We start from the raw sequence: 25,506 nt of genomic DNA, 5'->3' as shown, positions 1-25,506 counted from the left end.
TCTGGGTAAATAGGCGAGTCACAGGTAGCTGCTTGGAAGGAGATTGTGGATGTAAGATCTGGGGAAAAATCTTAATGTTGATTGCATTTTCAATGTACTACATACGAAAAACATAAAAAACCCCTATATAATATGTTCCTTTGGTTTTTTAAGAGAAACTAAAAATTATAAAAACCAAAACAAATGGAAAAATGCCCTAATAGTGTGAGTGTAATTTTATTAAAAGGTTGATGTGGCTAAGCAGATTTAGCTCTGCTTTTCTGTAAATACAGGGAAATGTTTAACCCCTATTGTATGGCCACAAAGGCTGTGCTGATCACACAGAAGCTCGGGAGGGTTGAGGACAAAGCACCGGGTGCCTGGAAAGGGCCCCTCTTGTGTGTGCCCTGCCCACAGGCCAGCAGCAGCAGGGCTCAGCACCAGAGTTTTGTCAAGCTTGCAACATGGAGGGAAGCATGGTAAAAATTCTTACCACTTACTAAAAGGAAGAAAAGGAAAAGTAACCCACCAAAATAAAAGGAAGAGGACCATGACAGCTGTGTAGCTACATGCACAAGGTAATGGCTGAGTTTCTTTCTTTACCTTGGTACTTCCCACTCACCCAAATAGTTGACATTGATCTACCTTAGTGTTAGTTAATTTGATTTATTGGAATGAAGTATCATGAAAAAATTCAGGTTATGACTTTGAACTGGAGAACAAACCTATGCTGTGTAACTTACTGAAACATTCAACTTTGATTAATAGTTTAGGAATTGACAGAATTAGGTTATCATTTGTATCCATGGAGGAAGGGCGTGGCTTTGCAACATATTAAAAATCAGATGACATCTGTTCTGTTTTGACTAGTATAATATGAGTAAAATTTGGGGATTGTCCTTACGGATGCTAATATAACCTAGGCTGGATTACCCACTCTGGGAAGTGTCTTCATGAGGGTGTGTGTATCAGAAATGAAAAAAACCAAAAATCTACCTTTGTTGTATTTTGAGTGTATTTTTTTCCATTTTTACTTTGGCAGAAACATCTGGGTTTGGGCACACCCAGAAATAAGATAGATGACAGCAAGATGGATCACTGCCCTCATCAGCCAGCCAGGGTGGTTTCTCCTTTCTGAGAACTCCTCATTAATCCTTAGCTCTGAAAGAAGAAATTACACAAGGCTGAACAATGGAGCTCTGCAATACTGGATTGCATAGAACTGTGCTTAAACACATTAAATATCACAAAGCAAATATTTTATGATAAAGAACTTTGCACAGTTTTGTAAAGCAAACAGAAATTGAATTAAATATATGTGTATATAGATATGTTATTAGTTTTATGAGAAAAAAGCAATAGTGAGACTATGCAGCTAAGGTTGCATTAAAAATATTAAAGTGTCTTGACATTTTAAAGAATAGTTGTGAGTACATTTTATGTAAAACCATTTAGTCAATCAGATTATGGAATAAAAAATTGGGGTTTTTTATTTTGAATTTTTCACATGTGAACTTTTTTGCATAGTTGCCTATTGGTATCTGTGTATTATTTCTTTTTCTAAATTTAGCTTCCATGCAGTCTATCAACAGTTTTACAAGAAAAGCAACAATACTATGTAAGTTATAGTTATTTCATTAATATCTGGGCAAATAAGTATGCAGTAAGCATAATGTCAGGTGCAGAAAACTTAAAAGTGTGCTTTACATTTCCACAATATGCTAGTGATGAAGCAACTTATGAGACCCCAAATATATCTCATAAATTTTAATACATGTTTCATCTAATCTATGGACTTGTTTTAGAACCATCATTTTTACCCTCCTCCTTGATTTTTGTTTCCTACTCGTTTTTTCCCCTTCTTTTAGTGAATCTTAGAAGTCTTGAAAAGATTACCCATGGTGTCAACAGAGCTGTGGTTTTCTGCTGTACATGAGATCTTATGCAAGTCATCCCTGGGTTTCAGAACATGCCTAACTTTTAAACAATGCCCTTGAGGCTACAGATGTTCTTAAATGGCAAAAACAAGAGGACAGGGACAAAAACCTGTCATTAAGGTAGGCTGGTTGGCAAGGGCTGGGCTACATCTGCATTTTAATGCTTTAGAAAATGAGTCTCTTAAAAAAGAAGCCTGGCCATAATCTTGAATGTGGTCTGGGAGCTGTGGTGTTCCTGCAGCCCTGATAAGCAGCTGGTGTCTTTTAGTTCAGAGTACCTGGGGTGGTGGGAGCTGTGTTGCGGCCCACCAAAGCCATGGTGTTACAGGCTAACACTAAATCCTAGGGTTTGCTCCAGTTTGCCCATGGACACAGGCAGAGGCTGCAAATGAGGATGCAGTGCCTGGCAGGAGAGAATTGCAGGGCTGTCAAGAGTGGAGAATCAAAACTTAAGGCAGCCTTACCCATGCTGTTGTTTGGAAGGATTCTCCAGGCTGGAACATTCCCTAAAGCATGCTCAGTTTTTGTCTTGGAGACAGCTTGTTGGGGGATGGAGGCAGCGTGAATGGCAGGGTGGATGTAGCTGGTACCTTGGTGTCACGGGAGCTGTGTGATCACTGTCAGGCTGTGCTGTGGTCAGTTTGGAGCTGCACACAAGTTCTCTGCTGGCTTTGGCTCATCCAAGTCCTGCTGGTTTGCAGGCAGCTTTTCCAGCTGAGTATAGAGACAGGGGGTTGGAAGTGATTTGAGTGCTGAATAAAGATTAGGGCAATGAAGGGAATCTCCGAAGAGAATTCCAGCCCAGTGAAATAAATTATGTATGTATGCCAAAACTCCTGATGTTACAAAGATAATGTATTGTTTCCAAGGTTTTGGAAGAGCATGATAAAAAGCAATTTATGAGAAGTGTTTTGTTGTTACTGAAATAAATAGCTACAAGGGAGTTCTAGTCAACAGTTAAGGTTTGACCAACTGGCAGGCCAATCTAACAATAAACAGGCTTTTAAAAGTATATGGAAAGAAATTGTATGACCGAATTACGAATTTGATGAGAAACTAAACTGATATTCCTGTGTCAGCATTGTAAGCTGAGATGTTGCAATCTTGTGGTTTACTTTACAATACAGCACCAATCTGCAGTTAAGACTAAACAAGAAACTTTAATTACTTTCTGAAAATAAAATGTATATGCTTTTATGTGCAGAACACAAAATAACAGGTGCTGCAGTGATGCTAATTTGTTGCTGTTTGCTGCAATTCATCACCAGTTCACTGAAATAAGGACAGCATATTGTGGCAAGCTAAAAGATGATAAGGGGACTACTCAGAAAGTTTTGGAAGCTCGTTTTTAAAATTCATGGTCCTTCTTGAACCTTGCTTACTTGAAAGTTTGACTCCTCATGTGCACTACTATGGAAAGATAGACAACTTGTTTTCAACAAAACATTAAATGTGTTTAAGATAGGTTAAAGTAACAAAAAGTGACAGATAAGAGGAACTGACTGCAGAGTTCTTGTCAATAAATGAAGAAGGTAGCAGCTGAATTCAAAACGAGCCTCTCCTGCTGTCTTCTCTTTCTTTGTTTTGTGCTTTTAAATTGAGTGAGGAGGGGAGCAGAGAGTGTGAGTCCCATCCATCCACTGGAATTTAGGATGTTCTTCTAGAAATTAGGAGTTTAAGATAAATTACAAATTTCCCTTCCCAGCCCTCTCTTTCTGGGCAAGTACTGTTTGTGACCAAACATTTCCATTTTGCAGCCCCCTCTCCCAGTGCATGTCTTTAGAATTCTGGGCACCCATAGCACAAAGAGCACTGAAGTGTTTACTCCTCAGGCACCCAGTGCCTTACTGGATGTGTGTTACTGAACACTGGAAAGAAGCTTCCTAATTGTCTTGCCCAAGCTTTGTGAAGCACTGACTGGTTTTTACCAATGGTGCAGAGAACCTGGATAAACCATGGTTGCTCTAGTTTGATCTAAGTGGCTGTTTTGGACAGCTGAATACAAAACACAACTTTGAAACCTAGGGAGCTGCTTTTCTTTCTACTGCTTCTTGTTTTTTCTTTGGCCCAACATATTAATTAGCTATTATTAAAATACAATTTCATTTGACTTAACTGAATTTAGTATTGCAGTTTATAAAGACATATATGAAATATTTGTTGTAATTTAAGAGTGAATGTAATTATTTACCTCAATAAATATTTCATGTTGTGTGTTATTTTTTTTTCAGGCAAGGCAGTGAAATAAAGAGCTGTCGTACAGGAGATAAGAAAAGAAGGAAAAGTAAAGAGAGAGATCAACTTTCTCAGAAGTTATTTATACAAAGGTGAGATAATTTTTCCCTCTAAATTTTATTTTCCCATGATAAGTGGGGGAAAAGCCCTAAACTACTGGTATTGATTTTCTATCTCTTAGGTTTCCAGGATAGTCATATAACATGTAATGCATTTACCTGCATTTTCATGTTTGTCTGAGTTAATAGTCTGTGATTTATGTTAGGTTTGTTTTTTTTTTTCATTTCATATCAGATTTTAACTGAAGGGCTTATCAAAATATTTTAACTAGAAAAGCAGCTAAAAATATTTCATAGTTTCACATAATTGCAGGTAGCCTTAATCATCTCTGATGTTCTTTACTGGTGTCAGGGCAACTCAAGTAGTGAAACAGCGAGTCAGGAAAAATAGACTTAGAATGACCATGAAATATTGTACCAAAAAATTGGAAGTTTTTTCTTCTAGCATAGATCACAGATTCAGTGATGGGAACATTCTGAAATCTTTGCTCAAATGGTTTAGGTTGTAACACCTTTTCCCAGTCCCCCTGAACTCTTCCCTGCTCTCTCAGCCTAAGATGATTGATAGCTTTACTTGAAGTGAGTAGTAGCTGCTGAATAGTCATCTGTGGTTTAGTGTCTGATTTTCTTTAAACTAAAAATCTGATTTGGGGATCTTGAATGTGGTACAGTATGTAGTTCAGTAGAACAGAACTTTTATATCTTTTACAGTATGTAGTTGTGGATGGTTGTAAAGCATTTTATCCCTCATTTATGTGGTCAAGCAGACAGAGCACCTAAAAGCATCAGTAATAGCTTTAAAACAGAGAAGGGAGGAGATGGGCACTGAAGCATTTTGACTTCTGAATTACTTCCTGGCAGTGTTACTGAAAGTAACATTTGAAGCATCTCTTTCTGCAATGAAGGTACTTTGCTTGTTTGTTTTTTACCTCTTCTGAAATGGTTCTTGTCTTAGTCACTCAGGAGTTAAATGCTTTATTGGATAAAGAGAACTGTTACTGTAAGGTTTTTAAACTAGAGTGCTCTGAAGAAAAAGAAAAAGACCAAAAGACCATTGAGGACTCTGAAAGGCTTTTTGGATGGTAAACAAGTTTAGGAAGCTCTGAAGTTCTTTGGCTTTGCTACTGGCTGCTCTCGCTCACCAGGATCCTGGCACCCTATCACTGTGCCTTCATTGCCTCCATTGCTCCAGTTCTCCTGTCAGGGAATGCCACCATACAATGCATCCCCTGGGGCTAATTGGATGAGTGACAACGAGCCAGCTCCAAAGTGACAAGTGTTTGAATGCCTAATTGGGTCAGTGCACAGGTGCCTGCTCTTCATGAATGAGATGTTCTAGCTTTCCTCTGTGACGTTCTCTTGGTTCCTCTCATTTTTCCTGCAGTTGTGAAACAAAAGTGTCAATACTTTGATGTGAGAGAAAAGGCTTTATCAAAGGAGAAGGATCATTTCCCATTGCCCTGCTTTGGTTAAACTAGCTTTACTTCTTGAGTACTGGCTGGAGGAGACACACAGAAATTCATTACAATGATGGAAGTTTGCTGATACAAATGGACATTTCAGTAGACAATAAGGTGAATAATTTGACTGGTAATGACAAATACATTGCCTTAATCTCTATGTTAGATGGTTCTCATACTGTTTAGACCTGTGGACTTGGGCATCAGAAAAAGTATGGGAGAGAAAAAGAACTTATTTTGTTGTATTTGCACAATGAGGCTTTTCCTTAGTCAAATAAACAACTTGCCTTCATATAATGAAGTCAGACACAGGCAACTTTTTTTTCTTATTGAAGGCTTGGTGTGTGCATAGAAAACACCTGACATTAAGCCCATAGTCTATATTACTTAGATATATTTGCCTTCCTTTTGTCTCTTTCACAAAGAACCATAGGATACCTGGAGAGGGTGTCTGGAGGTTGTCTTGTCCAACACCTACCCTGATCAGGTGAAGGAGCTTACTGCTTGGACAGCTGTTGAACAGCCATAGAGTAGAAAAGGGCTTTATTTTGTTTAGGTGGAATTTAATCTGTTTTAGTTTGTGGCTATTGCCTTTTACCCTGTTGCTGGGCACCACTGAGAAGTGTTGTTTACCTGTGTCCCCCTGAGGTATTTATACATGTTGATAAGATCCCTGGCAGCCTTCTCCAGGCTGGAGTCTCAGTGCTTTCAAGCTCACCATGTCAGATGCTCCAATCCCTTAATCATCTTGGCAGTCCTACCCTGGGCTGCATTCTGGGATTTTTATGTTTGCTTTTACTGGGCAGCCCATGAGTGGACACAGCCCTACAGGCACATCTCAGCAGTGCTGAGTGGAGCAGAATGATCTTGATCCTGACCTGCTGACAACATCTTTTCCTAAGGCAGCACAAGATGCTTTTGGCCTTCCCTGCTGCAAGGGTCCCCTGCTGCCTTATGGTCTTGCTTGGAGCCCATGAGGACCCCCAGGTGTTTTTCTGCAAAGCCCTTTTCCAGCTGATCATCCCTCTTCCTGTTCTGTTTCTTGGGGTTATTTCCCCCTAGGTGCAGGACTTTGTATTTCCCTTTGTTGGACATCATAAAATTCCTGCTGGTTTATGGCTGAGCTTTTCAAGGTCCCTCTGAGAGCAGCCAGCTGGTCTGTGAGCTGCTCCTCCCTGTTGGTTTCATCAGGAAACTTGCTGAGAGCACGCTGTATCCCATCATCCAGGTCATTAATGAGCCAGATAAATGGAACTGGCCCTAGTACTGATCCCTGGAGTACACCAGCAGACTTTTCTCTAGCTAGACTTCATGCTGATCACAGCCCTTTGAGCCCAGCAGTTCAGCCAGAATACAGTCTATCCCACTGTCCACTTCTGTAGTGTGTACTTTATCAGGTTGTCTATGGGGAATTTATGGGACACCATGTCAAAAGCCTTGCAAAAGTCAATATAAACATCTGCTGCTCTCCTGTCACTCAGAGCCTGCCATTAGCTGGTTTGTTCTGCCCAGGGTGTCTCAGTCCCAGCAGGTGCTGCTGGCAGGGTGGCTCCAGGAAATCAGTGTTTCCCCAGTTCAGGGTTTGTTTAAAACAATATTCTCACTTTTGCTTTGGCTGACTTGAATGTGTATTTCCAAAGTAATGCTTTTTCATTGGGGTATACTTAAAAGTGTGAAGAGAGTTATTTAAATATTGTCAAGTTTGAAAATACTCTTAAGTGGTGTGAAGTCAGCTAGGTAACTACTGTCAACACTGTTTATACAGCAACTGTTTATGTTCCTCACTATTCTTACTAATAAAAATACCTGCTGACAGAAGTGGAAAATAAAGAGAAGAAAAGGCTTGACGTGGCATCTCACAGCTGTTTAAGATAGACTAAGAAAGGGTGCTTTTTATTGGTAGGAGTCAGAGGAATTGTTTATAATAACAGAAATACAATTTTTCAAGTTTACATTATTTCTCATAAAATTTTATTGTGAAAAACACCCTCATGCTAACAAGACTGGCATATCATCTAGTTAAATTTAAGAAACTTGATAGGAGAAATTGTCTGCAAAAAAGCAGCATATTTCAGTAATCTGTAGTTTCTTAACATCAGCAAAGAAAGGATGAAGGGAGGTTTGTATTCAAGAACCAAATGTAAGCATTTTACAGAAATTATCCCCAGAAGTCAGAGACATTTTTAACAGATTGGAAAATGGAAGGGTCAAGAAAGAGAACTATTCTATTTTGATTTTTGGAATTTATACATGTTAAAAAATACCCCACAAGGCTTTCATTTATTGTTACTAAACTGATATGTTTCATAAATGTGTTTACAGCTAAAAAGAGTTTAAAGAGAAGTAGCTGTAACTCATGTAGGGATCACAGCCGCTCTAGTTCTACTGAAGCCTGCCCAAATGTAGTAAGGGTATGGGGTCTAGGATAATTTTGGTGTTCATACAAAACATCAGGTTTTGCCCAGCTTTTTTTCTCACTTCATATAGATTAAGTGGACCTTTTTAAGCGCTTCTTCTTTATTTAGATGTCTTGCTATGTGTTTTTTCAATATATTAAAAAAGGACAGTGTTTAAGCTGTGAATTTCCCGAGTTTCTCAGCTACTGGTGCGTGCTCAAGAACTTTGGGTGATGATTTCTGTGGGATAGAAGTGATACTCCTACATCACTGCAAATTTGAGTCTGTTCCTGTGGTAACTGTGCATGCAACCACTGATGCCATAAAGAAACATTTTATAACTTTTTTTTTAGCATATGTTAAAAGGGTAAAGGAAATAAAAGAAACATTAAACCAAGTTTTATTCGTTTGAAACTTTCTGGATCACTAACAGCAGCATTTAAAAGTATTTCAAATGTTATGAAGTCTGTTAGATGCTTCTAAATATGCAATCAAACATTTTCTGAGTGTGTCACTAGTTAGAAAGAGAACCAAAAGCAAGTTGCAAGTTTCCCAAGTCAACAGTACTCTCTGTAGCTGATTCTGCTTTAATTATAGGACAACTTCTAGATTGCATCTAGCTCTTGCTTAGTTAATGCTTCAATAGCTTGGTTGTATCTTTGTTTTATAAAGAAGCATGGAGGGGAAAATAGAGGAGAGGTATAGAAACAGTAAAGTTTATAAATCTGACACAATTTAGACACAGATACTGTATGACGCAAAAGATGAGCTTACAAAATCATTTAGGAAAAGACCACTGGAAGGGATTACAGCAAAACATAAAGGGCAAAGGGTAACAGTTCAACATAGAGAGGGATAAATTGTTTTTTAAATAATTGTTGAGTTTAAATCACTATTTTTTATTACTGTCTATAATAAAGGAAAAAAGACAGTTTTTTGTTTTTATTGTAAATTTATAGAAGAGTTAGAAAACATAATCAGCATACATAATATTATGGGATAATCTGGACAGATTTATGCATCAGAAAAATGTAATGGATGTAATGAAGGCAGAAAATGTTGTGCATTTTAATATCTGGAAGGCTTCAGCATTTGCCGAAGGCTGATGTTGTTTTGCAGAGTCTAAATGACCCTTTAATTATCTGAATATTCTTCTACTGTTTTGCAGCAGGACTGTATTTTGTCTAAAGGTATGTGAATACTGATAATGTATTCAATGAATGTAGATCTTCATTTTAGTTTTGTACTATTTCTATCAAGGAATTAATATTCTAAAAGCATTGAGACAGCAAATTCATTTGTGTGTTATTGATTTAACTACATGTTCATCTCTGCAGCAAGATGTTCATGTTATCAGTGTTACAGATTGGTAGTACATGGAGAGGTATCTGGAATGTGTGGATTTATTTCTAAAAATGTAATATGCTAGCAAATCTAGATCTGTGCTTTGGATAGAATGAATAAGGCAAGTATTGTGTTGCAGCTAATTTCTCCCTTCTCCTAATTTCCCAATACATTTCTATGTCAGTTAGTTCTCCTGTATCAGAACCATATAGTAGCACCAGGGGAAGGCACAGAATGGATAGAAAGTCATTTTCTCCTGAAAATAATAGTAACTGCTCAACTGAATGGGCTTTAATCATGATTTTGCTGCAGTCTTCAAATTCTGAAATATGTTTTGTTGATCAATCTCTAGGAAAAAATACCAGTCCCTTCTCTGGGATCGGAATTGCTTACGATTTCAGAGCCTCAGTTTCTTTTGAGTAAACTGAAACAACCTTCTGAAACTTGCAGAATTGTTCAGAGTAGCCAGGTAGAAGCTGCATTTATTCTTTATGGCCCTCACTGCTCCCAGCAGAACACTGCGTGTTCGTCACCCAGAATTAATTCCTCAGTGACCCCTATTGTCTTCAGAGGAGGATGAGGCTGGGGCCTGACCTCAGGACAGTTTTCCATGAGGCTCTTTGCCTCTTCAGTAGAGGAATTTGGCCTATTTGCAATTCAGAAGCTCAGCAGGGACAGAGGAGAAGCACCTCTAGTATCCCTGGCTTGTTTTTGTGAACAGAGGGAGCACTGTTGGTGCATTCCAAATATGCATCACATGTGCTTCTGCAAGCAGGTCAGACCAAGCTTATAATAGCAATTTAGCTTCACTACAACCTTAAGGGTTATTTTTAATGAAAATTGAAATAATGCCATTAAAGTTAACCCTTCATGATGATGTATTCCAGCACCATTAACTGGCCTGAGTATCTTGCATGTAAAAGTCTTGACTTTTCTGAATTGAAAATTTAAAGAATATTCAGTAAAATAATAATAGTTAAATGTGTCATGAGTGATTAACGGCCTGTAGTCTGGCATAAACTTTTTTTTTGTAGAGGACTTGTTTCCAAACAACAAACCCTAATATTATGTAATTCATATATAATTCATTCTATGCTAGGCATTGTTGCATCTCAGTGGTACCTCAGTTTACATTTTCCTGACAGATAACACAGTTTCCAGAACTGCATAAGCTATATAATTTACAATATTGTGAAATTAAATTAAGTCAGCACTTTTAGGATATTTGCTGAAGCTATTTGGCATTTTCTTTTAAAATAAATGATTCTAGTTTAACCTCCATATTTTCTGTCTTGTGAGAGAGTATTTTTGTTTTACTATTGACAATTACTTATTTTGAGAAGGGTTGAATGTGAGACTCTACTATTGTTTCAGTTACTAAAAAAATTTTTTTTGCTAACTCCCATTTTCTTCTTCACTGTATTTCTTACATTGTGTCATCATTTGAACCTTGCTGACCTGAAATGTGTGGTACACAGTCAATTTGGAGGACCTGCCAAGAATGGAAAAACTGTATAAGGGGGCTGAATAACTGCAGAAGTTGAAATTTCTAAGACAAATATTCAAACAGGAAAGACTGTAGTTGTATTGCCAATGTAGTTAGACACTAATTATCTGAATATCCCAGTTCTCAAAAGTATTGTTCTAGTGGAATGTCAGATTCCACTGAGAATGGTGAGAACTTCTGCCTCCTGTATATGGCTGTATTTAGCTCAGTAAATTTCATCCAGTCAAATATTGATTTTTATGACTGAAGGGCAGCTCTGCCCTCCCTGCTGACTGTGGAAAGATGAATTTCAGGCTGCTTCCCAGGAGTCTCTCAGGGCTGATCTGCGCCTTGGAAGTTTTGTTGGCAATTTACTGGGCAATTAAATTCCCAGGAAGTACTTCAAAGGAAAATGGATCTTTGGCTGGCAGGAGTGGATATTTTCCAGCCAAAGAAAAGAGAAAAATGTTGCAAGAAGATTTAAACCCTCTAGGTATATATTAGATAACCTACTGCTAACTGTGAGGCCTTTCTGATAGCTCAGGTGTGTTCAGATTTCTCCAGCAGCTCTCAGGCCACACAGGTTTGGAAGGCATTGAATCCTTCACATCTAGAACAGCAGACTGCAGAAGGATGATCTGCTTCCACCCATTAATGTTGTTCAAGTAGTTGTAAAAGTTATGAAGTAGAACCATACATTGAACGGTGGTGTGGAATAAAGCAACCATTCATCCAAACAGTTGCCTTGGACTGCTTGCAGAACCCTGAAGAATCTGACAGCTTCAGTTCATGCAAATTAAATGGATTAAGTTTCCTACCATTTTTTTTAACTTTGTTTTTTTAACAATACTTCTCCATGTCTCATCGATTCAGGTAGTAGAGTGTTTGCTGTTGAAAGAGTAAACAGTAGTTTGTGGGTTTTGGGCCTCTGGGATCCTTTCAGGAACAATGAGGTGGTTCAGGAATGTGGAAAATTGATATATTCATGAATTATATTAGTTGATATAAAACACTGGAAAGACACAAAATAGTAATGCAGCCTGCAGATGTTAAAGTGGTTGTGGGATTTAATGGGAACCATAAAAGAGTTATTTCTCTACATTAACATGTGAATCTTGTTTCTTTCCTTACACAGTTCCCAAAAAAAACCCTACCTGGTGTGAAATACTATTGGGATTCTTAACATTTTCACGTGAATCCTGCTATCAGCTTTTAACTTAGTTTATAAGTAAGCTTTTAATCTGAAGGTTTTCTAAAACCAATTTGCTCACTATAGAAGTATCCTTTGTTCAGACAGTTGAAAATTAACACAAGTCAAGAAAAGCTGATGGAGCATTTTTTGACTCCTTTTTGGAATCAATGCAGGAAAGTGATGAATAGCTTATGCCTAAACTATAAGGAATTGGATCCATGCCTGTTCTTTTTAAAACCGAAGTAGTTCTTCCAAGGTGTTTGATGCTTATTTGCTGTTATCAAAGAAGTAAGTTATGATGAGGATTTTGAGAGTTGATTCTTCATACTGCTGTTCCAAAAATTGTGCAGAAAACCTGTATGAAGTTGCAGAAGGATTTGTCATTGATGCAAGGTAATTTTCATTGGTGTAACCTTTTCACTTAGAGGTCCAAGAAGAATTCTTGGTTTTCTCTTTTCACAAGCACCTTGTAACACAGTGTTCTGTCCCACTTGCTAAAGGACCAGGGACAGCTTCCACAAAACAGAAACTGATGTATCAGAGGTTCCTGTTAGAGGGCAGCCCTACACAAGACCATACCTGGAGTTCGACACACAGTGTACTCCTTATTACTAACACTTCTTTGCTGTACTTCATACCAGCAGTTAGGTTTTTCTTGAGAGCAGAGTCCCAGGTTATGGAGTAATAGAAACTCCCAAGAGTCTCATGTTTAGGGCCTTTTGCTAGCTTAACCATGAAATGCTAAAGGCCTACTACAAAGTTTTCCTCCTGCTCTGTAGTTATATGAGCCCTGGGACAGGCTCCCTATGGAGGTGGTCACAGCACCAGCCTGTCAGAGTTCAAGAAGCATTTAAAAAACACTTCTAGGCACACTGTGGGATTCTTGGGACTGTTCTGTGTCAGGCCAGCAGTTGGACTTGATGATCCTAATGGGTGCCTTCCAAGGCAGCATATTCTATGATTATTGGTGTGATTCTACCACACTAATGTGCAAAGTGTTGCTGCATCCTTTTTCCATATTCAAAGTCATTATATGTTCTCATCACTGCACAAAAGGTTTGCAGTTCTCTTTTCTGATTCTATGCTGATATAATAGTATTTTAAACTCAGGAGAAAGAATTTAAAAACTTCCATTAATTTCTGTTGTCTAGGTAGGTATTTCCTCACTGAGATAAGTAGGTGTTTGAATACTGTGCAAAAATGTCTTTTGTGTTCAGTATAATAGGGGACATAGATGCCCAAACCAGCAATGTGAATTACTCTTCTTATGGTGTTCAGGGCTTGAAAACATGTGTCTGTTTTTTCTGGGTTTGGTCCAAGGTGTTCAAGTAGGATCTTGTCTTGTGTATACAGTATTTAATCTTCTCAGCTTGTTCATTGTCAAGTTATTACATATCCCTGAGTTTCATAGGTGCAGCATTGAATGACCTAACCAGTCAAGAACAAGGTTTTCTTCCTTTGAAAAGTACAAATATACGAATATTGGAATAGGAATCGCAATATTACCAGGTAGATTGTGCCTGGGCCAGTCTGACTCTTGCTGCTAGGCCAAAGGCGGCAACTGTGGCGTATCACCCCAGAGACACCTTTAGCTTGGTGGAAGTTGCAGCTGGGCAGCTGAACAAGTCCAGGCTTGTTAGGAACTCCGTTTACCTCAGGAGAGAAGGCTTCAGGCGAAGGTGAAGAGGAAGGAGATGGATTCTGCCGGAGGGTTGATATCCAGAGCTTTATTCTATGGTCACAGAGGTCTGAATCTTGGAAATAGCTCCAACAGAATGCCAAGCACATGGTCTGAATCACCTTTTAAGCTCCGGGACAGGTGAGCCACCAACCAGGTGGGAGGGGCGGGGTCTCAGGGGAGGATGACACCTAGACAGACCAATGACCTCTGGGCATAGGGGCATCTTTTGAACTTGACCAACCACACGATGACCTTCCTGGAATGTTAAGCCTGATTGACAGGACTCACTCAGCGAGGGGGAAGGGAGAGAGGTATAGGCACACCTTGGAAGGGACCCGGCAGTTTAAAACAGGACATTACAACACACTGCAACATAGGAACACTGAGTTGCAGATTGTAGCAGCAAATGTTCCTGCACCCATGGTTGTTCTTGCAGCTGCAGTAGCACATCTCTTGGAAAGGTTCAGCTCTTCTCCTGCACCTGTGGTTCAGTGGAGGGATCCGCTGTTGGTCCTGCCTTCAGGAGAGTTTTATGAAGAGGTATTGTATGAGAAATGAGCCTGTGAGAGAAAGGTTACAAAGAGCACAGGCTTAGGGCCCAAAGAGGCTGCAGGGCAATATGTTGTGTGTGCACTGCACCCTGGCAGGTGTCACCAGTTATCTCTGTTGTGTGTGCAGTTACCATCCTTGTCTGCTTGGCACCATGACTGCCTGGGACATGCTCTGTCTGACAGTGGCTTCTGTGAGACATGGTTGGCACAGCACCTTTGATCTCAGGCGCTCTGTTGCACCCTGCTTTCTTCTCACAGACCTCAGGAAAGCTGATTACTTGACGTGTACTCCACTTCTAAATTTAAATCACATTGGTTCAGCACACCTTCCATTTTATCTCCAGGAGGAACCCATTTTGTACCAGGTTGTGTAGCTCCTTCGTTACTTGTACTCATCTGGGTGATAACCTTATTTGTCTAATTGAGCTTAGCAGCAGAATTCCTATTGACCTTACCAAGTTAGGATACTATTCATTACCTATGGGTGTCTGTGGTGAGGTTGCATTCCTGGTGATATAGGAAAACTGATAGAATTAGGTTCAGAATATTTGATTTCCTTCTCTAGTTAATTTCTTGGAGCTCTTTTCATCTGTGCTAGTCTACACAAGTAGGTAGATCCGTACAAAGATGACAATGCTTTTTTCAGCATAAATAATTTGAAAGGAGGTATGGAAAGCTTTCTGTGACACATTGAGTTCTGATTTTGTCTTGGAGAGAGTTCATTTTTTTCACAGAGATGGTATGGGGCTGTCTTTTGGATTTGTGCTGAATGCAGTGATGGTAATATAGAGATGTTTTTGTTACTGTTGAGCAGGGCTTACACAGACCCAAGGCCTTTTCTGCTTCTTGTTCTGCCAGGAAATTAGAACTGCATGGGAGGTTGGGAGGAGACACAGCCAGGACAGGTGACTCCAGCTGACCAAAGGGAGATTCCATATGACACCATGCTCAGTATGTGCAGAGGGGAGAAGGAGGAGGAACAGGGGGAATATTTGGAATGATGGAGCTTGTTTTCCCCAGTAACCATTACACATAATGGGGCCCTGCCCTCCTGGGGGTGGCTGAACATTGCAGAGCAGTGAATTAATTCCTTTTTGTGCTTTGCATGGGTTTTGCTTTTCCTATTAAGCTCTATTATCATGTATACATCTCAGGATAGAAAACTGAAAGTTCTGGCCCTAAACTGGTTAGACAGAGGCAGGAAGAAGGACCTCAGCTTTCAACAGAACTGAGGTAAAATCTCACTGACCCTATAATGTAGCTGTGTGGGCACTATCATCAGAGGGAAAAAGTGCTTACCGTATCACTTGGGATCAGTATTAGAATAGTACAAAGTAGTAGGTGATTTCAGATTTCTAATTAAACACCAGGGATTGCATACTCTCTGTTTTAAAAGGTGAAGTCTAATATTTGTGATATGAAAATTCTCCAGTTATTCCTTTTTCTGCAACCCTTGTAAGTCTTTTGTGAAATAGAAAACCTGTTACATTGCAAAAGCATCTGTGGAGCATCTTCTTTTTCAGGCTTTTATTAAATGGTTAATCTATATGGGATTTGTGGAATCCAAAGCAGAAACATTGTTAAATAATGCATGCTGAGGAAAACATAATCTCATATATCCCACAGAGGCTTTTGGTTTCGTTTTGGGATTCATGAACTCTCGTGGGCCTTCTAAAAATTAGCAGATCTGAGTACTGTAACAGCTCAATAATGTAATCTGTCTGGCATCAGGAACCCTCTTTTGCAGAAGCTAAGTGTCTTTTGATATGTGATGTGCTCTGATAATGTTTTAAAGCTCTCTGGCTTCACCAGAGAGTAAATGACTGAGTATCAGCAGTTTGTAAAGCCTTTTAATACTGCTGAAAGAATAGATAATGACAGTGTACAGTTCTAGAACAAAACAATAAAGACTGGGATATACAAAAGTTGATGGCCACTTAGATTCTAAAATAATTACAGTTCATGGGGTTTTGGCTTTTACAGCTTTTTGAGTATAAATTCTTTTTCTTTTTGTTGAATTTCTATGAAGTGTTATTCAGGAAACACATTTCTGCAAGAAAACTGTCAAATGTTTAGCCACAAAAAGCAAAAACAGTTCTTTGAAATCTGTCATCTAGTCATTTGTCTGTATATTCATTAGTTTTTGAAATGCCACCAAAGCAGACATGAATTAAAAAGGAAAAAATTTTTTTGAAATGATATATCCTTCTCATGTTAAATTTTATACTCAAGCTTTGTAAGGAAAATACTGACCTAATCTAATGGCAAGATAACAGAAGAAATTGAATATTCTACCTGGCAAAATAAAAAAAAAAAATTTAATCCATTAATTACTCACTAAAAACTTTTGTTTTGTAATTCCTTTAAAGCAAATCATGATAGTGTAAAAAAAAGGATGGGTAGACTCCTGGGAACAGTAGCCAGTGTCTTTTGTGTCTGCCTACTGCACTGCGCTCTGTCAAGTGGCAAAAGGAAAGGCTCTACCTACTGTCACTGCCAGTACCTCTGTATGAAAATGTGCTTTCTTTCATCAAGAAAGGTTAATGTGCTTTTCATTGCATTCTGTAGTCAATAAGATCATGTGTAAATTAATTTGGAATTTCTGTGTACAGCACCTTTAAACCTACAACTCGCTTAGTAGAAAACTTCCTGTGAAAGTTCTTGTGCCCATTGACATCCTTCTATTATTGTTAATAATGCATGTGGTCCCTTTTTTCATGTCTAAAGTACCGGTCTACCTTTAGAGAACAAAATAAATGGTTATTTATTTTTATCAGAGAGCTTCCTGATGCTGATAGACTGACTTAGTCACTGCTGTTTGTATTGACAGAGCTAAACTGAGATAAATGCTTTTCCACTCAGAACCATTTGTCCATTTCTCTACAGAGAAACTTCCTAACAAATAAAGGATTCCTACAGATTTGAAAAGATGACAGCTGGCATGTGTGTTCGCACTGACAATGCTGAAAGAGAGGGAGAAGCTTAAACAGAACCTGAACAGTGTCAGTGGCCTGGGCAAAGTGGAGGCAGTGAGCTGCTCCACCAGGGTGCTGCCTGAAAAGACCACGAAGCTTTGAGCACAAAAATAGCGCTGGATTAATTTTTGAAAGAATGTCACATTGGACTCTCATAGATGAATTAAATGTGTTTTTAAAATCTCCTTTTTGGAATAACCTACACAGTGGGATGCCTCTTGGCGGCCAGCATTCAGGTCAAAAGCAGTATTTGTCTTCTTTTACTGTATTGACAGTGTTTTGAAAGTTCATTTTTTCTTTTTTTCTTCTTCCTAAACGGATACCAACAGTTGAAATGAAATTAGTAGCCACAACCTTCTGCAAATCTTTATTCTCCTATGAGCTTTTCTTTAACATGGCACACAGTTTAGTTTTTTGACAAAAATAGATTTTAAATACTGATATTAGTTCAATGAGTTCTGATGGAGAATGTTGGGTTAATTCTCCCTATTTGTCACATTCCAGAATATTACATTAACCTAACAAATTTTCTGTCAATGATCTGTCTTTGTTTGCACCCCTTTTTCATAAATGCCTTAAATATAATTTTTCATATTCCTTTTTAATAGCTGATTTGACTATTGGGTAACAATGATATAATTTGCAAACTAGTGTGCAATTTGAAAAGCTGTGTTGTGCCAGAAGTATTTAAGATTCAGTGAGCACAGAAATTGCAATCAGGGTGGTTTTTTAAAGAAGTGTAGTCATCAGAACAGCAAATTCTCATTCTGTTGAGAAATATAGCTCTAATTTGTGACAGAACGGACTAAATATTATTTTCATATGTGTATGTGTGCATATGTATATGTATATATACACACATAAGTATAAAATGTTAGTAACTTTATCACTTGCACAATAGTTTTTATAGAAAAATAGAATGGTTTGGATTGGAAAGGTCCATGTTCAGGGACACTTTACACTAGACCAGCTTGCTCAAAGCCCCATCCAGCCTCTCCCTGAACACCTAAGGGATGGGACATCCGCACTTCTCTGGGCAACCTGTTCCAGTGCTTCACCATCTTCACAGTAAAGAATAGTTTCCTAATATTCAATATAAACCTACCTTCTTCCAGTTTAAAGTCACTCCCCCTTGTCCTGTCAATACTTGCCTTTATAGAGTCCCTCTCCAGCTTTCTTTTAGGCCCCTTTAGGGGAACTTGTAAGTCTCCCCAAAGCATTCTCTTCTTCAGGTTGAAAAATCCCAGTTCTCTCAGCCTGTCTTCATAGGAGAGGTGCTCCAGCCCTCTGATCATCTTAGTTACCATCCTCTGGACTTGTTCCAACAGAGACACATCTTTCTTGTGTTGGGGACACCAGACCTGCATGTAGCACTCCAGGAGGGATCTCATGAGGGCAGAGTAATAGAGGGGAATATCTTCCCTTGCCCTGCTGCCCACGCTGCTTTTATGCAGCCTGGGACATGTTTGGCTTTCTGGGCTGCAGGTGCTCATTGCCAGGTCATGCTGAGCTTTTCAACACACTCAAGACCTTCTCTTCAGGCCTGCTCAGTCTGTTCTCTGCCCAGCCTGTGCTTGTGCTTGCCCTGACCCAGGGTCTTGCACTTGGCCTTGTGGAACTTCATGAGGTTTGCACAGACCCCCCTCTCAATCCTGTGTAGGTCCCTCTGGGTGTCACCCCTTCCCTCCATCATGTTGACTGTGACATTCACATTTTCTGGGAAAATCCCTTTGCCCAGGATTTTTCCAGAAAATGTGAATGCCACAGTTGACCACACCACACAGCTTGGTGTCACCAGCAGACCTGCTGAGGTGCACTGGATGGCAGTGTCCGTGTCACTGACAAAGATGTGACACAGTCCTGGTGCCAGCACTGGCCCCTGAGGTACACCACTTCTCACTGGTCTCCACTTGGACATCGAGTCATTGACCACATCTCTCTGAATGTGGCCATCCAGCCACTGTGTGGTCCATCCATCAAATCAATTTATCTGCAGTTTAGGGGCAAGGATGCAGGACAGTGCAAGGACAGTGTCAAACGCTTCACAAAATCCGGGGGGATGATGTCAGTTGCTCTTCCCTTATCCATTGATGCTGTCATCCTATTGTTTGTGAGGCAGTTTTCTCTTAGTGAAACCATGTTGACTGTCACCAATCACCACCTCACCATCCGTGTCTCTCAGTATTCTTTCCTGGAGATTCTGCTCTCCATGATCTTTCCAAGCACTGAGGTGAGACTGACTGGCCTGTGGTTCCCTGGGTTTTCCTTTGTTTCCTTTTGTAAAAATGAGAGTTATCTCTCCTCCTTCCCAGTCAGTGGGAACTTAACTGGGCTTCGACAGCTTCTCAGATATAATTGAGTGTCTTAGTCATAATTTTCCTATAGTTAGAAATAAAAACGTTCAGATACAAAATTTATGCTATTTATAAAATACATTCTGTTAAATGTATGTGAAGGATGATACTATTTTAGAATTATTTTGCAGAAAACTGCATACATTGGTGTACAGTAGTTGCCTACACTTCCTTGAATTATTTTATTCCCGATAAACCAAATATACTAATTTATTCAAGTACGATTTAAAAGGCTGGTGGATATAAAACTCAGGGAAATGCAATAAAGGCTTGACATTTCTTTTTACATGACTTATGGAGTCTGCAGAATATATTGCTTCTCTTCAGAATTAAAAATTCACATATCTAACAGCCTACACTAGGAGCAATGCTGCAACTCATTAGAAAGAAATACAAAGACATGCTTTGAATCATAAAGATGGGAAAATAAAATGTCAGTGTTTTTTAATAAAAATGTACAGTGAAATTTATGACATCTTATGAAAAGTGTCTGAGACATGGTGAGAGAAAAATCGGTATGGACTTTATGGATTGCTCTGCTGTTGTGATACAGACATGTCACAGGAGTTATGTGAAGGCAGGAGATCCAATTTGTTCTCTTCTTCCCTGTGTGCTTTAGAAGAAATTCTGCAGAGAATAGTACAATTCTGTGCATGTGAAGTGATATAAATAAAGTAGAACTCAGTCCAAGTTAGTGCTCTTTTTAGCTAAATTGTTACAACTGAAGTCAGTTTTCTGAGGTAGAAATTTTAGTGCAGGATTTTTCATGTTAGGAGTACTGTAGGATTGTTTGTGGCATCCAGCAGTTGAATGTATTTAAACCTGAAAGTTTTACAATCTGGAAGGAAATGGGATGCTATAGTGAAAAGTAGTTTAAAAAGAAAGTATGTTTGTGAATCCCAGACACTGGAGGAACTGTTTCCTTGCTGAAGGTCATGGAAAACAATGTCTGAATGAAAGTCATTCAGAATAATCAGCAGTTCAAAATACTGGATGGTTGATTAGTCTGAATGAAAAAGCCAAGTATAAATAAAATATGAAGACTGTGACAGAATTCCTTGGGAAAGCAATAAGTCTGCAATTCTGAGAAGTTCTTGCCATAGCAAAGTAGGTGAAAAGAAAGCCTGTTTGCGAGGCTGTGTTTGAGGAACATATTTTAACTTTTATGTACTTGGTAGTGATTTGAAAAATCAGTGGATGTTACTGACTCACTGTTCTCTGAGTCAAATGGATTAAGTCAGAGATAGTAGGACCTTTATTTGATTTTTTTAAATCAATATTACATATCCGTTTTCAGATGTTTGACTCTACTTCAGAAGGAATTGTCCTTGGCTTTGCAGAGTATTCCTTGCCAATGCTTATGTAGGAAGGAACAGAGTTAGTGTAGAGCGATGGGAATACTTCAGCATTACATTCACCTCACATCCATGACATCTTAGGCTGGGGATACAGTTTCATGTGCTGCTTTACCTTCTTTAATTTCAGGCTGTTATCCCAAAGAGGTAGTTTCTTTGAGGAAATCCCTGTCATGTCAAAACCTAATCTTTTCTTGCAGAGGTTTGCAGTCTCTTGGATCAATGAACTGACGTACCTCTCTCGGGATGCTACAATTCTTAAATGTGAGGGGAGAGGGCAGGAGCTTGCAGTGAGGAGCAGAAGAGCTCAGGACCTCTTCATGTCTTCTTGACAGCTACTTCTCTTTAGATCAGAGCAAGTCCAGTGGGAAAATTCACCCTTAAATGAAGTACCATTTTTTTCATTTAAGTAAAAGGAAATGCTGGAGAGACTGCTAAGGTCTGTTGTTGCAAAAAGAAGGGAGTATAGCCAGTGAATGCATGGTATAATTCCACCCCTTTGCACACACACACACAAAGGTTCTATTTTAATTTGTGGAAATAACTTCCCTACATAATTCTGTGACTCCACCCAGCCACCCAAAGAAGAAAAGTCATTTCTTCTTTGGGTTCAAGTCTCTGTGAAGCTTCCTTTTTCCATACCAGGAGTTGTTTAGGGTATATGAAAGATTTAAGTACTGAAAAGTACCTTATGATAAAGTACTTCAATGATCAAGAGATTACCGTGATTGCTGGCAAATAAAGGGGAAACTACTTTTCTAACCTGGCCCTTAATGCTTTTATAGCAGCAAAACCAGTTGTATAGATGAGTTCATTTATAGACCCAGCAGTCAAGTTTGTTCAGGTTTAATTTTATTTGTTTTCTGAACTCAGATTTTTGAAATGGGAGATTTGTTTTGGTGCAGGTGTCTTGATTCATATACACTGAAGTGATTCATTTTGTTGAAACAATACTTTAACTACACTTCTGTCCATTTTAAATATTTGAGACTTTTCTTCCTCTTTCTGTTTTCCCCATGACATTCAATATCTCTGCCAAACCAGCATAATGACTTAGGGTAAACTTTCTCTGATTAAATATGTGAGAAAGCTTATGTGTGAAGTTCAGAGAGTCTTGGTCATGCCAATCTTGATTTTATGTCTGGAAATACTGGTTTTTGACATTAAACAAAAGGTGTATCATACTTTTCCCAGCATATACTGATGTGAATACATCTTGCAGCATTGAAAATAGCCAAGATTATCAGCTGCTGTGGAAAAAAAAAAGGAATGTGGTTTAATTAAGGAGAAATTTACTATCTTACCTGGCAACAACCCACCAGCAAACATTATATGTGAAAATTAATTTAAACTGTTGGACCCAGCCTTATGCTGGGAACTCACTATCAAGATTAAAGAAGAATGAAAAAAGATCTTATTTCATCTTTACCCTCTCCATGATTTCACGGGCAATGCTTCCAAGTGACTCCTTTTTAAAGGAACCAGCTCCTGTTACAGAATGAGTTGTGAAGTTAAAAATGAGTATGAATGCAGAGATCCCTGTGATGCGCTGTGAAAACTTGTACACATTTTTAAAACAATGAGATGGGGTACAAAAAGCCTGGTTGCCTTTCGGTTCCATTTGCATTTCAAATGTGAGAAAACCAAAGCTCTTCAAGATATGACTCTTAAAGAAGGCACAGATTTTTTTCCTTTTTCTGCTATTCAGGTTTATAGGAAAAGTATTCATATGCTGAAAATCCCTAAATATGTTGATGCCTGTTTTCTGCTTTTTTCCTCCAGGAAGAGGAATCTTGCAATGGTTTCTTTGCTCATTGCTGTCTAGTGACTGCTGCACAGGCAGCCAACATGATATAACCCCTTTCAAAATTTGATTCATTTCTGCATAAAACTTAGTGCAAGACCCCAACAAAAGAAAGAAAACCCCAACCAAACCCACAAATGTAGAAAACCTCAACGCATTCCCCTCATCCCCATCCTTAGAACTTTTTAATATGTCTTGAATGAGAAAGACTGTTTTCATGCATTGAGAGATGAAAGTTGATTTGCTGCCTTAAATTTGACTCTGACAGGAAGTGAAGCTTTTAATTTCAAGTTAAATGTTGCCTGGAAAATTTGAACCTAACTGAATTGTAGAGTATAGTTATGAATTTAATGTGTTGTTTAGGCTAGAAACTGGTGAACTACTTCTCAAATGATTACAGTGAAACAGCTTGAGTCAAGTTCCTGTAAGGAAAGGAGGACTAGGAGAGGGGTGGCCCTAATTTTGCAGCCTGGATTTGCCAGCCAGTCTTAGCTATTGTAACTGATTTCTGTGTGAGTGTATCATTGATTTATTTTTTTATTATTCTGACTATAAGAAAGGGCACATCTGAAACCCTCTTCTTCAGTATGAAGTAGACTGTTCTTATTCAAGATCTGGTTGAGGTTTTTTCCCATGATGGGCTTTATTTCCCATCACCCTGTCTGGTCACAGATGGCTGCACTCAGCAATGTGGAGAATAGCTTTCCTATCAGTCTGATGATGCTGCCCCGCTTACAGGTTTTGTGAATGAAAAAAGGCTGCCCCTTTCTATTTCTAGAAGGAAGGGTGCTTAGGAGAAATCAGGGTTAGGGAAGGAGGGATGCAGTCCATTCACAACTGCTTGTCTAAGGAAGGTCTTGTCTTGATTTCTTGCTCCTTTTTGGAAGGAGGGCCTCCAGTTCTGTAGTATGCTCATATGGTGGCACCTTCATAAACATCAGGAAGCTACCTGGTGGGTAGAGCTGCCTTTTTGTTTGTGCTATGTCCACATGGTCTGTGAAGCATTTCCCAGGAGCCCTACCTTAGGTTTCAGCTTCTTCCCATAGATCATATGGAAAATTTGGTAAGACATCCCCATTTCCATATGTTTTGATTTCCAGAAGTACTGCTTTGAGACACATTATTCTCTTGAACAAATCTGAATTGGGAATTGAAGCTGTGGAACCCTAGGGAATAATGCCTGAAGGGAAGTCAAAGGTGAGACTGCAAACCAGGCTGGTTTCAGAGATGTAAGAATAGAAGATCAAAAAATTACTTTCTTCCCTATGGTGCAGTAGTTTCTACATGTCCTTACAGACCCAATTAAAATAACATTTGATTAAAATGAGTACAACAAAGCACAGTTTTTAGAGGTACTATATCTCTGGATAAATTGAAAAACCACCAAGATTTAATTATATATTAAAGATTAAAGAGTACTTTCTGGTTTTAGTTAAATACAGTTTCTCTGGTGTATAAGCAGTAAGGCAATTTAATGTAAAATTAAAAATCCTGGGACAACAGCTTCTCTCTCAATTCAAATTAGCATGTCTGAGAAAATAATTTTGGTCTTTAATGTTGATTTATAGCAATTTTTCATTCTTTATGTGCTGAAATCCAAAATAATGTTATGTTAATATGGCTGTATTACCTGCAGGTGTTGCTTGAGAGTTGAATGAACAGTCCTTTGTACTTTCTTTAAAGGATCAATATTTCAAGATGTGTGAAGGAGAAGGGTCGAACTGACAAGCTGTCTTGATGCACTGGTATTCTAACTATGACTGGATTGACTGAAAATTGCCTCAAAGAATAAGGTAATTTATTAAAACTATAAAGCATAGCAAAGTGTTTGAAGTAATCAAAGTTAATGAGGAGTGATTTATTTTCACTTTTAAGATGCCCGCACTGTTATAGTTTCTTGAGTTTTTCTTTCTGAAATGCTCATATTTGATACTTCATTTGCATGAAAAAGGTGCATTAGATGTTACAACTACAAAAAAGGTTAGAACTGGCAAAATTGAATGAAATAATTTTTAATACTGGTGCTGTGAGAAATTGCTCTTAGTGTACCTGGGTAATTGGATAGAAATTAGATTTTCATTTTTTGTGCATGTGTAGAAATTGAGCAAATAACCTGGCTTAGGAGAAAATGGTAGTTTGGAAAGAAGATGTATACATGGTTATAAACCAGTTGCTTTTCATGAAATAGGAATTCAATTCATTTCAGTGCTACCTTGTTTCTCTGCCTAGACATACTGTCATAACAAGCAGGTATTACTTTGGAAGCCTCATTGTGTAATACAAGTATTATATATGTATATATGTAAATAAGCTCTTTTTATTTTTGAACCATTTAATGTACTCACTCTCTGTTGTGGATAAAATAATGTACTTATCGGTCTACTAGTACTAATTTACAGTCTGGTTTACAAGGTGTGTAGTGAAGTGCTTTTGCAGTACTAAATACAGAATTTAAAGTTGTTTTTTTTTTTTTCTGACTTTGTATGGTGTTTTCCTCTTACAATGTTCTTTTTCCTTCACCTTGAAGAATCTTTCTGTAATTCAATATTTAGTATTTTGTGGGAGGATATCATATATGCTTAAAATAGGATTCATATGAGAGAGAGTACTTCTAATGGAAAAAAGCTTTTTTTATCCATTGATGTGACTACGCAGAACTGTGATGGGCTCAATTTACACAGAAAAAATACTATTCTTG

General features: G+C 38.5%; 1 protein-coding gene across 26 annotated transcripts in view; it reads left to right on the top strand.

Moving 5' to 3' along the window:
* The window catches only part of NRCAM (neuronal cell adhesion molecule), a 146,453-nt gene that overhangs the window by 41,500 nt on the left and 79,447 nt on the right, over positions 1-25,506 (top strand). For 24 of the 26 annotated variants that reach the window (XM_074539882.1, XM_074539877.1, XM_074539880.1 and 21 more), the window contains exons 2-3: positions 4,148-4,243; positions 24,492-24,601. The gene's annotated coding sequence lies outside the window, so the exon portion shown is untranslated. Of the gene's footprint in view, positions 1-4,147; positions 4,244-24,444; positions 24,602-25,506 lie in introns of all 26 variants that reach the window. The other 2 variants (XM_074539852.1, XM_074539853.1) reach the window with 2 other exon arrangements.

This window comes from Zonotrichia albicollis, chromosome 4 (genome assembly GCF_047830755.1).
Source record: "Zonotrichia albicollis isolate bZonAlb1 chromosome 4, bZonAlb1.hap1, whole genome shotgun sequence".
Lineage (NCBI taxonomy): Eukaryota > Metazoa > Chordata > Aves > Passeriformes > Passerellidae > Zonotrichia > Zonotrichia albicollis.
Note: the sequence above shows the minus strand (reverse complement) of the source record. Positions and strands in the feature narration are given on the sequence as shown.